The sequence below is a fragment of the Mercenaria mercenaria genome, chromosome 1 (assembly GCF_021730395.1).
Source record: "Mercenaria mercenaria strain notata chromosome 1, MADL_Memer_1, whole genome shotgun sequence".
NCBI lineage: Eukaryota > Metazoa > Mollusca > Bivalvia > Venerida > Veneridae > Mercenaria > Mercenaria mercenaria.
Genome location: NC_069361.1, coordinates 108,368,115 through 108,381,711, shown reverse-complemented (window position 1 = coordinate 108,381,711; position 13,597 = coordinate 108,368,115). Strand labels below are relative to the sequence as shown.

At 38.5% G+C, this 13,597-nt stretch overlaps 1 protein-coding gene across 2 annotated transcripts in view; it reads right to left on the bottom strand.

Moving 5' to 3' along the window:
* LOC123527068 (protein unc-79 homolog) overlaps window positions 1-13,597 on the bottom strand; it is a 96,922-nt gene extending 83,325 nt beyond the window's left edge. For both annotated transcript variants that reach the window (XM_053520196.1, XM_053520199.1), the window contains exon 1: window positions 13,496-13,597. The gene's annotated coding sequence lies outside the window, so the exon portion shown is untranslated. The remainder of the gene's footprint in view (window positions 1-13,495) is intronic.

Here is a 13,597-nt window from a genome sequence, read left to right as displayed (position 1 = left end):
GATATTATTAGGCGGGGATCGGGTGGGCAGACACCGAATGTCTGTTTTTTGTCAACAGTGATATGTTTTTTCTAACGGCCAATTCTTAAAACACAAATTATATCAATAACTTTTTGATCAATGGAAAGGTTATAAAACAAGAGGACCATGATGGTCCTGAATCGCTCACCTATCCCCACATGACCCAGTGTTGAACTGAGTATGACGTCGTTATTTCTATTATTTGACATAGTGACCTAGTTTTTGAGCACATGTGACCTAGATATCATCAAGATAAAAAATTCTGACCAATTTTCATGAAGATCCATTGAAAAATATGGCCTCTAGAGAGGTCACAAGGTTTTTCTATTATTTGACCTAATGACCTAGTTTTTGAAGGCACGTGACCCACTTTTAAACTTGACCTAGATATCATCAAGGTCAACATTCTCACCAATTTTCATGAAGATCTCGTGAAAAATATGGCCTCTAGAGAGGTCACAAGGTTTCCTATTTTTCGACCTACTGACCTACATGTATTTTTTGACCGCACGTGACCCAGTTACCAACCTGACCTAGATATCATCTAGCTGAATATTCTCACCAATTTTCATGAAGATCCATTGAGAAATATGGCCTCTAGAGAGGTCACAAGGTTTTTCTATTTTTAGACCTACTGACCTAGTTTTTGACCCCACGTGACCCAGTTTCAAATTTGACCTAGATATCATCAAGGTGAACATTCTGACCAATTTTCATGAAGATCTCATGAAAAATATGGCCTCTAGAGAGGTCACAAGGTTTTTCTATTTTTAGATCTACTGACCTAGTTTTTAACCCCACGTGATCCAGTTTCGAACTTGACTTAGATATCATCAAGGTAAACATTCTGACTAATTTTCATGAAGATCCATTGAAAAATATGGCCTCTAGAGAGGTCACAAGGTTTTTCTATTTTTAGACCTACTGACCTAGTTTTTGACCGCACGTGACCCAGTTTCAAATTTGACCTAGATATCATCAAGGTGAACATTCTGACCAATTTTCATGAAGATCCATTGAAAATTATGGCCTCTAGAGAGGTCACAAGGTTTTTCTATTTTTAGACCTACTGACCTAGTTTTTGACCCCACATGACCCAGTTTCGAACCTGACCTAGATATCATCAAGGTGAACATTCTGACCAATATTCATGAAGATCTCATGAAAAATATGGCCTCTAGAGAGGTCACAATGTTTTTCTATTTTTAGATCTACTGACCTAGTTTTTAACCCCACGTGACCCAGTTTCGAATCTGACCTAGATATCATCAAGGTGAACATTCTGACCAATTTTCATGAAGATCCATCGAGAAATATGGCCTCTAGAGAGGTCACAAGGTTTTTCTATTTTTAGACCTAATGACCTGGTTTTTGACCCCACGTGACCCAGTTTCAAACTTGACCTAGATATCATCAAGGTGAACATTCTGACCAATTTTCATGAAGATCCATTGAAAATTATGGCCTCTAGAGAGGTCACAAGGTTTTTCTATTTTTAGACCTAATGACCTAGTTTTTGACCGCACGTGACCCAGTTTCAAATTTGACCTAGATATCATCAAGGTGAACATTCTGACCAATTTTCATGAAGATCCATTGAAAATTATGGCCTCTAGAGAGGTCACAAGGTTTTTCTATTTTTAGACCTACTGACCTAGTTTTTGATGGCACGTGACCCAGTTTCGAACCTGACCTAGAATTTACCAAGATGAACATTCTGACCCATTTTCATAAAGATCCCATGAAAAATGTGACCTCTAGAGATGTCACATGGAAAAGTTTACGGACGGACGCACGGACGACGGACGACGGACACCGCGCGATCACAAAAGCTCACCTTGTCACAAGCAATTTATTCATTATTTTTAATCATTATTTCGAAATAAAATGGATTAATTATGAACGCTTAACTTATGGTGTTTTTCTAAAAGTTTTGAACATCACAATGCCGCTATCAAAATTATATGTCATTTAAAAAGGTAATTTATTTTAAAAAGATATTTGAATACGAAAATATGAAAATTGTAAATATTTCAAAACTTTTTGAATTTTTGAGATCCATAACGAGCAAAAAAGTTATTAAAAATAAAAAATTCCGATCCCATACAAAAACGATGTTAAAACATTTGTTTTGCCCATCACCAGATAAACAGATATTAATGCGCGAGTCGTCACGGCGATCGACTCTCCTACAGCTGGTGATGAAGTTCTACCATTTTTGATCCACCTTTTCTGTATCAAGGTTTTTCTTTCTTTACTCTATAGCAAAACAATCTAAGAACTCAAAGTGTGATCATAGGAACTTTTTGAATTTTCAAAATATCTCAACTAAGTTTTGAATTTATCATAAAGAAAAATGGGATATTTTCAGTTGCAAAACTTGTAAATTTCTGTCATTTTCTGTGTTGTTTTTTTTTAACTGATTTGGGAATGGGGCCGGGGCCTTTATAACTGGGTGGCATAAATGCATTATTTAGTTAGCATACTGCTATATATGTTTCAAATGTTTCAGGTTTCAAAAAAGTTGTTGAAAAAGTAAAATAAGAATTTTTTTTTTCTTTAACTTTGGGCATTTTAATTAGCTTTTGCCAAATTTTGGCCCCAGATTTAAGCTTGAAAAAAAAACAAGAGCTGTCAGTGGACAGCGCGCTTGACTACTCTCAGTGCTTGATAGTATAATATAATAAGCAATGAGTAAAACTTTAACATTACAATAAGCATATTCTAAGTCGAAAAGGGGCTATAATTCAGTCAAAATGCTTGATAGAGTTGCCTCCTCCTTTCCACAGACTGGGATCATGATGATAAACAAGAATGCAAAATATGAAAGCAATATCTCAATGGACTTTGAAAATATTTGGGGTGGTACGCCAACTTTAACATCTATTCTAAGTCGAAAAGGGGCCATAATTCAGTCAAAATGCTTGATAGAGTTGCCTCCTCCTTTTTACAGACTGGGGTCATGATGGTAAACAAGTATGCAAAATATAAAAGCAATATCTCAATGGACTTTGAAAATATTTGGGGTGGTACGCAAACTTTAACATTTATTCTAAATGGAAAAGGGGCCATAATTCAGTCAAAATGCTTGATAGAGTTGCCTCCTCCTTTTCACAGACTGGGGTCATGATGGTAAACAAGTATGCAAAATATGAAAGCAATATCTCAATGGACTTTGAAAATATTTGGGGTGGTACGCAAACTTTAACATTTATTCTGTCGAAAAAGGGCCATAATTCAGTCAAAATGCTTGATAGAGTTGCCTCCTCCTTTTTACAGACTGGGATCATGATGGTAAACAAGTATGCAAAATATGAAAGCAATATCTCAATGGACATTGAAAATATTTTGGGTGGTACGCAAACTTTAACATTTGTGTGACGCCCACGCCCACGCTCACGCCGTCGCCGGGGCGAGTAGGATAGCTTCCCTATTCTTTGAATAGTCGAGCTAAAAACCCATTGATTTTTAACACCAAGTTCTTGAAACATTCAAATTTGAATTGATTGCACTAATCCCCGGCCGGTACATCTTATTTGGCATGAAGGCAACACCTACATGCCAAAAGTTTTGTAATATTTCTAAAAAAAAATCAGAAATTGTGATGTTGCCAAACTTTTAAAAAGTTTTACCATTTCCATTTACCACATCTTCAGGGTTGAACAGAAAGCCAGCTAGTACTGGCTTCTGTAACCCACTTGTGACTGAAGAGTTTACAGTAGAAAATACATCAATGTGTATGATATCTTCACATAGATTTAGATTAGTTATATTTTGTCAATGTAGATGCTGTATAGTAGTCGCAACTTGACCGCGATGGTTGACCTTAGGCTGATTATTCATATCGATTATTTCATTGCAGAAATCAAGGGTGCTTAGGGTAGCCGTGTATATTTATATGGAATGAGTTTGTATACAGTGCAGTATCAAAGTATATATACTTACATTTGATCAGTTAAAATTTTCCAATACACTTATTTATATTTACACAAATTTCTATGTCCATTTTCTCGTGGAGCTCGTGTTTTACGTACACTCCTTTTCAATAATAGGTTGTGCCTCATTATGTATTATAATGCAAAGGTCAACCATCGGGGTCAAGTTGCGTCCACTATATCTACAATGTATTCATTGAATAATAATAATAAATGATTTGTGTCACAAGTAATCTTGTTGTATTTACGGACACGTTTTTTCAATCTACTTTCACAAGAAACAATGGAAACCAGGTAAATTAAACGGAAAGAAATTTTTTTCTCCACTTTTGATACCCAATCTACCACTTTTTGGAAACAAATTTATCTACCTGGACTTTTGCAGTTCAGAGTGATCACATGTATGATCTACATTGCAAAATATAACTAGATCTATGTGAAAATATTTATTAAAAAATGCAACCATCAGATAATAAAAAGGCAAGGTCTACGTAGCCGGCTCTCTCTCTCTCTATATATATATATATATACATATCGTATATAAACATGCAAGTCATGGTAGCCGGCTACACTGTATTATAAAGGATCACTATATTAGTTAAATAAATTACATTTCTTGCGATTTATTATTTGCTTTTTTTGTGATTTACTTGATTATTTCGCCGTATTTACGCACTCATATTATATCGGCCAATATTTTCTGTTATGATCAGAGTGTCGTTATCGTCATCGGCGTGTTTATAAATTCTTAAAAAAGTTTTTAATGAATTTTTGCAGGTTGTTTATGTTATATACTGAAAACCATTTTTGATAGAGGATGTCAATTGTAGGTGTTCCTTTAGAATTAGGTCTTTTGATGTGTAATTATCAAGATTATTGACTAATAAAAAAATTGGTGGAGAAATTATGTAGTAATTAATTAATTAAAGACGCACATAGAGCTGCGAAAGTGATGATCACCTACAATTATCACTTTAACAACCTAAAAAAACGCCAGTATGTTCAGTAGAGCCGCATCATTTAATGTGCGTTGATGCTCTTTGTTTTGCCCTTTTGTTTTTAAACTGTTTGTTTTGTTTTGTTTTAAGAATGAATCACGGTATCTCAAATATGTATCGAGTACGTTTTAACATAACAAAATATCAGCTGATATGATATGAGTGCATAAATCAGAGCTCCAGATAAGCTTTTGGTGCAATTGGGTATTTACCCATCACTTTTTGTCTGAACTGGGTACTGGAAATTTGAATTGGGTAAAAATAATATCATTACCCAGCCTTTTCAGAAGTAACTGGGTATTTGCTAAAACCAATTGGGTATTTTACCAATCTCACACTAACAATTGAGTATTTTTTTGCTTACAGTATACATGGTATATATCATTAAACAGAACTGACTAAGTATTTTAATGGCGCCCTTCAATGTTTAATACAAAAATGTATTAAAAATTGTAATGAATGTTTCATACTGTTGTTTTCTTTTTCACTTTTAATGTAGTCAGAGATCAGTTCATCCACAATATCCTGAATGATGTGGTCACTGCAATATGCAATATGCATTCTTCCAAAAGATGTCATCCAGTATTGATGACACTACATCGTCACAAACAGGTAACTGTGATTGTTGAACAGCAAAATATCCCACTAATTTGTTTGTTTGTGCTGCAACAATGTTTTTTCCTGCAACCTCTTTACATTTTATCGGCGTAACATTGTTTACAAAGCGTCCAAATAACACCGATCAGCTGAAAGAATGGTCCTGTGATTTTTCCGATAAATTGCAACCTGTTCTGCGGTAACGTATAACCAGTCAGTCAAATCTAGCGTTAAAGTCCCATACCCGTTCTAGTTATAAGGAAAATGCGATACGCAAGCTATTTTTTACGAATTGGGTATTAGGAATTTTACTTGCGTTTCAGTACGCACACTGTATGAATTCAATTGGGTTTTCTGCAATTTTAATTGCGTAAATACGCAAATACGCAGCTTATCTGGAGCTCTGATAAATACTGCAAAAAAAGCCAGCTACCTTGACTTACATGTTCATATACGATATGTATATACTGGTTGGGAACCAGTTTCCGGACTGGACCAGTTTCCGGACACATGTAATATCCGCTTTATTTCGTTGTTATTCATGTAATTGTTTCATCTAGATCATTTAGATGTTTGTTCTTCATGTCTAGAACAAACCACTAATTATTATTACAAGACTGTATAAAAATTAGGTTTTATGATGATAACTCACCTATGTTTACAATTCAACTTTCGTTCTTAACGGGGCATGAAGATAGCATTGCGCATGCGCAGTAGTTCACTCTTGCAGAGGTATCAAGTGGGGAAGAAATAATTAATTTACATATTGATTGTCTGCTGATAACACGTGCTTCTTATAATTTCACAGTAGTAGTTACATTAAATGCAGGGCTGTCGATTTTTGCACTAATTTTATTCTATATCTACTGGAGTTATCGAGAATTTGTGTTAGACGAAATTCGAGATTTTTATTGTCAACTTCTGTTTGCTTTCGTAGCTGCTTTTTAACGTCAGTTTATCAGTCAGGGGTGTAACTGTTTTAAGTTATGTAACCTATTTCAGTTACTTTTTCAAGCATTTTATAACCTGTATTAGTTATAAAATATAGTTAACTCAGGTAAGTTATTTAAAAAAAGTCTTTTTGCTGTTCTCACAAAGTGACCTTTAAAGTGAAATTAGTAGCAAACTGAGGTTAATCAAATTCTCTTTTAGTCTGAGCATGACCTGATAAGCATAATGGGATAATAATGAGATATTAAGAGTTTTATAGCTTTAAAGCTTTTGCGTAAAACTTTATCAGCCTTGCGTAAAAATATTTACTGCATAGCTGGAAAGATAAAAGGTCAAGGATTCAGGAAATAATTGCATTAGTCTCTTTCAAAATGAGGAATTGGCACAGGAGGGCTTTGTAATATTTTATGATAACTGAAACAAGTTATGGAAGTTTAACCAATAACTCAGATGGGTTATAAATTGCGATAACTTGAAACAGTTACACCCCTGACTGTTTATGTTTCATGTGCATTTTTGAAGAGATGAATGATAAAGAAATGTGTAAAAATAGTTTAATTACTTATTTCGATATCAAATTAACAGCAAAACACCGTCAAAATATTTGTCCGGCTACTGATTTACCTCACGGGGAAAATAACTTCGTTTGGTGACCCCATTTGAGGCCCCATGGAACCCATTTTTTACATCACAATGTGATGCTGATTACAACATCGGCTGCGAAAGGAGCTGAAGTTTGTGCAGTGTGGGCTTCATTTATCTCAAATATTTTTTTAGGGAATAATGGAGCCAAAATATGAAATTGTGTCTGGAAAATGGTTCCCAACCAGTATAGAGCCAGCGGGCCTGAACCGGCTACGTATTATGAGACTAAAGGTCTAGGTAGCCAGAACCAGCTAGCCTACCTAGCCACTGCCTAATAAAAATAGCGTCACTCAGATTAGTTATGGTATCCAGAACTACAAAGATATGATGTACGGTCTTCATATTCACAAAATTTCAACAAAAATAAAAAAATCCCCATGGCATTGGATTCAAGAAATTGTGCACAGATCACTTTAGTATTTTTTACTCGGTTCAACAGTGTATAGCGAAAATGGCCTTCGCTAATACAGGAGTTGACACTCCTATTAGAGACAGAAAAGGTTCCTAACCCTAACAGGCAGAAATAACTACAATACAGGTCACTTACTACCCAGATGGCCCTGGATTTCGGTGGATGATACAAAAGTACATGTACAATCAATGGAGTCTGGTCGTGAAGCGATGCTGCTCGTCGGTGATTGGTCCTCCTGGCCATGTGATGGGAATCCTCCTCTCTGATTGGCTGGTTCTCCTGTGACCTCTTACAGTGACCTAACTAACCCTAACTACGTTCCCACTACACTCCCCCCCGTTCTATAAAGTTGGTCACCAGGGTCCGTGTGAGTCACACAGAAAAGAGATGGCCTGGGAGGCTATAGATGGGTTCGTCACAGAGACAGGCATAACAGGGATACCCTGCTTAATAATAATCATGGAGGTTTCCCCAATAACGATTTTACATCTCGTGCCAAACAGACCAGACAACAAGGACTTCTGAAATCATGGACGAGATTCCCCCATAGGAGATTGTCATTTAGAAGTGGTTGTTCCAAACATCTCTTTTAATAACTGGAATTAAGGTCATGGGATCCCCATACTGACCTAAGTTCATCATTTTCTGGGTAACCCAGATAAACATATTAAATTATTAAGGTCCTGGGATACCCAGGGGAAGAACTAATACCGATACTAATGCATACCAGGAACTACACATACTTACATCAGTTTATAACTTTAAGGTTACCCGGAAAAGGCATAATAAATCATTAAGGTGCTGGGATACCCTGCGGAACAACTGTCTTATCAAAGTGTATCATGGGATACCATACTGCAGTACACCAGGACATACCACAAAATTTACCTAGCAAAACATTCAGATCTGAGAACTCCCCAGTCATTGAAATACCTCATTTAAGATCATGGGACCCCCATATTGATCTTAAGAAGCAAAGCTGTCTAAAGTTTGGACCATTCTGCATTAAGGTTTAAAGAGACCAATAGAATTTATAATCTATGGAAATAGTTTAGCACTTGACAGTATCAGGACAAGTTATCCCAATGATAAACCTGGGATGCCCACGAGGCTTGGGGTGCACTGAGCAGATGGACAATTTCTACATCTAGAACAAGGATAAACCCGGGATACCAGGAGGCTGGGGAGACCCCAAGAAGATGGACACAGTTTCTGCGTCTATTGAAGGACGAGGCATTGCCTCTACTGATCCGTATAGGAAAAAAGGATCTGAAGTAGGTGATCCGTGACCCGGAGTCCCTTTACCCAGGCCCTTAGCCCAAGGATCTCTATTGCTAAGACCAGACCGGTCCTGTGACAGATCCCGGAATCCCCATCCCCATCTGGAAGAGGTTTTTGCTACAGCCCAAAGGATGCTGTGGTTAAATAAAGGCTGCACAGACTTTGGTCTCACACTAGGAATGTTAGTAGGTGATACCAAAATACAATCAGACCCACAAGTGAGACTCTGGCACACCATGCCCCTACCGTTCTGTCCATCTGAACAGGAGACCTGAACACATCCCAGAGACCCTACACCAACAACCTCTCTTTCAGTATTTCCACGATGATGTGAAACTGTTGCGGCAGAGGCAATGAGGCCCTGACTAAACCTGTCAGAATTCAACATTATTACCCTGGACTGTGAATGGAAAGTGTAGTACAAACTTTCTATCTCTGAACAAAGGGGCGAGTAAAACCCTGAGGGAGGGAGTGGTACAGAGTACAATGACAAGGTTGCTGGTGGCGGCAACCCCCAAGCAAGTGAACCTTCATGGGCAAAGCCAGGTAGGAATAAACTAACTGTTGGTTCTCCAACGTGATAAGGTGGCAATTTCCCAGAATGATTGAAGGGCAATACCCTACCATGCTCTTGATATTGAACATAGCTGCTAGTATCAGGTCCGCAAACCTTTGGAATACAATGGCCTCTGAGCTTTCCACCGGTGCCTTGACCTTTAGTAACAAGATTCCCTACTATTTCCGATTCATCTATGACCTTACGTTCCCCAGATGCCACTTGAGGTCCAGATGACTTTGTATTGAACTGGGCTTTAGTTTGGCATAAACTTGGCGAGAAGTTTAGTGGAAGACATTGGTCATGGCCTTCACCCCTCGAGTCTGAAGTCCCAGCTTTGCTGTCAAAAGAGTTACTCTTGTAAAAACCAGTCTCCGAGTTGGGCAAATCTGACGTATCATTTTGCCTATTTCCTTTAGCCACCAGAGATACATCAATTTCACTTATAGGATATCTTATTGTAAGGCAGTTCCTATAATTATCTTCTTGAATTACCATTAAAATATACAGGCCAGTATTAAAAAGAGTCACAGTGTTGTGCTCAAGAACATTATTGGATAACTGCTCCCTAAAAACCGTATCTTTGTTATTGTCACAATCTGCAGGGCACTCGGACACTGGAGCTAATTGAGTACCCATAGTGTTTAATTTGCACAGGGTTGTTGCAACCAGGGTATTTGCAATGTTCATGCTTTGGTGCAAAGCTAACTGGACATTAGGATCAGGAGAGAATACGGTTTCCGTATTGTTTAAATTGAACAAGGCCCTTGGGGGATAAGAAGATACTGTATCAGTATTAATGTGTAAATCACATGGGGTGCTAGAGCTGGGGATGAATGTAGCATCCATGTTGTCTATAGCACACATGGAACTAGGAGAAGTGTTACATACATTATCTGCCTTATTATACAGAGCGCTAGAGACAGGAGTGACTAGGGTAACCATACTTTCTGGGGCATCCAAAGATATGGTAAGTATGGTATCTGCTTTATGGTATAGGGCGCTAGCTTTTGTGGCTGATATGGTACCGGTGTCATTAACAGTGCACATGGCGTTGGAAGGAAAGGTAAGTACAGTATCCATAACACCATCCAATTCATATGGGGTGCTAGACTGGTGGTTTACTACGGTATCCGCATTGTCTATATTGCACGTGGCATTGGACAGAATGGTAGTTACAGTATTTGTATTACTGTCCATATTGCATTGGATGCTGGCATCCACATAGTCTATATTGCACCTGGCATTGGACAAAATGGTAGGTACAGTATTTGCATTACTGCCCATATTGCATTGGGTGCTGGCATTAAGGGTTAATACGGTAGCCGTATTTTCTAAATTACTGGGGGCGCTCAGAGAAAGGTTAAGTACGGTATCTGAACCAACACACATAGTGCAAAGATCATGAGTGGGTACAGTCTCTGATTGTGAATGGTCTCCTTCACTAATTAACTTGTTGGGAATCAGTAATTTAGTGGTGTCAGCAAAATTACTCCCACCATTATCTGATGCAGAGTTATCAAACTGGCTACTGGTCAGTGTACTGCTCCTCTGCAGAGACTCATCACTGACTCCCTCAAGACTGGAATCTGGACTCAATAAAGAACTAACAACCCCAGAGCTATTTGCCTGCTCTCCCCAAGGTTTCAGACATGCTCCCCACATGAGAGCATACTATCATTTTCCCCACACTCTCCCCACTTCTAAGAGAGCTTGATGATTTGCATTCAGTAACTTGGGACAAATCCTGCTCTGCAAAGTCCAGAAAGTTAAAGAACTGTTCAAGGTCTTCATCTGATTTTATTGGAACCCGGGGGACACAAGGCACACTACCCTGATCCTTAACTAGAGTATCACAGAACAAATCCCCCAATTCCGTTGAGGTACTTACCTCACACATTTCCAGGGAAATCTCGGATTTGGAGAAGTGTGAGGAGGCTTCCTCCCTTAGCACACTCTCCCTTAGGAGATTAATTTCTGACTTGAGGGCTCCTATGATTTGTTCAAGGTCATCATCTGATTTTAGTGGAACCCGGGGGACACATGACACACTACCCTGATCCTTAACTGGAGTATCACAGGACAAATCCCCCAATTCCGTTGAGGTACTTACCTCACACATTTCAGGGGAAATCTCGGATTTGGAGAAGTGTGAGGAGGCTTCCTCCCTTAGCACACTCTCATTCAGGAGTTTAATTTCTGACTTAAGGGCTCCTATGACTTCATCATCTTCCTTAAATTTCTTTAAACTAGACTCAACAATTTCGTCGGAGTAGTTCTTCCACCATGATGATCTGTCATTCAGGGACTTATTTTTATTTCTTAGAATTCGTGTACAAGTCATCAGATACTCCACACAAACACAATATATGTCGCATTTCTCTGTCAATGTATCTACTTTCTTTTGGAGGCGATCCCTCTGGTATTTTAGTTCTTGATTTTCACCCTCCAGAACTTGTATTCTCTGTGATAAACTTTCTTTACGTATTGGCGAATTGTACGAACAGTTAGCCCCATGGGGAGTTACAGGAAAAGTCACGGGATACCCGACATGTGTTTCTGAGAGATACTGGAGGTTATTAGCATGACCTTGGCTCAAGACCTTTACCGGAGATGCAGCCCGCACTGGTGTCACAGGTGGCGTATCATAGGTCGTCTTACATGGTGTGTGGGGGACTACTGTTTTTGGTGAAGACCACCATGCCATCTTCTGCCGTCACGCCTAGTGTGTGAGGGGATACCACCTCAGGGGGAAAATATTCTAATTGTCTATTGGCTGTAATGCCTGGTGTGAACTGGGATAACGCCCCTGGGGACCAATATCCAAACCCCCAATTTGCCCTCATGTCCGGTGTGTGAGGGGCTACCCCTCCCGGTGAAGGCCACCCATATCCCCACATAGGGCGGGTAACATCCCAAATGAGGCCCAGTCCCACCCGAGTTACCTGGGGATTTTGTATTGCTGCAAGGAGTACTTACTTTCTCAGCCATAACCTTAGATATAAAGTATAAAGCTGATATATCTGTTGTAAATTAAAATACTCTACGTTTTGCTATTTGTTTTCTTGAATTCTGAAAACCTCAATAACAGACAATATCCCTACACCCTCTCTAATTTTTATTTTTTGACCTTTGGTGCAACAGCAATAAGATATGTACAGGGAAGGATACCTTCCACAAATGAACCAAAAGAAACAGTACACAGTAACACTTACTATCTTTCTATCCTTGAATTGAATAGAATGGAATGAAATAACTTTTTGAATAATTTTGAAAAATTCCAAGTCACCGGTTGTTGTTGTTACCGGAACTTCCGGCGTAAAATGAAAGTACTTTCGGTTTGGCACGTTTTCCGTGCGCGAGGCCTAAACTTCTGAAAAATATGACAAAACAATTTCTTTTGTCGAAGAAAATTTAATCCACTAAAAGAATGTTCGAACTAAATCGATATAACCCCAAAAGAATAGTCGTTTGAGCCTTACGGCGATTTTCCCAGTTTTTTGACAGTCCGCAGGCTGTATAAACCGGGCTAGAAATTATAGAAATAACCCTTACTAATCTTACACAGGAATCCTGTTCAGAAAAAAAAAACCTGGCCGAAGGGACAGTTCAAAGGCTTTCGCCTTCTACTACGTAACGGACAGGGACCTACTAGGGAATTTCCAGGCGAGATGTTCGCGATTACTTCTGACACCAATATAGCGAAAATGGCCTTCGCTAATACAGGAGTTGACACTCCTATTAGAGACAGAAAAGGTTCCTAACCCTAACAGGCAGAAATAACTACAATACAGGTCACTTACTACCCAGATGGCCCTGGATTTCGGTGGATGATACAAAAGTACATGTACAATCAATGGAGTCTGGTCGTGAAGCGATGCTGCTCGTCGGTGATTGGTCCTCCTGGCCATGTGATGGGAATCCTCCTCTCTGATTGGCTGGTTCTCCTGTGACCTCTTACAGTGACCTAACTAACCCTAACTACGTTCCCACTACAAGTGTTACCGAAAAATAACCGAGTCAGTTATTGCAATTAAAAGACTTTTCAAAGGATTATTAATAAAACTCTTGAATATTCAATAAATAAAAAGCAAATTACCTAACACATTCGTTGAATAATTGCTATCTCCAGCATCTGCATCTCTTTGGATCATCTCATTTAATAATAGAGGGAGGAAGTCTTTTAAAATTTTATTTTTTT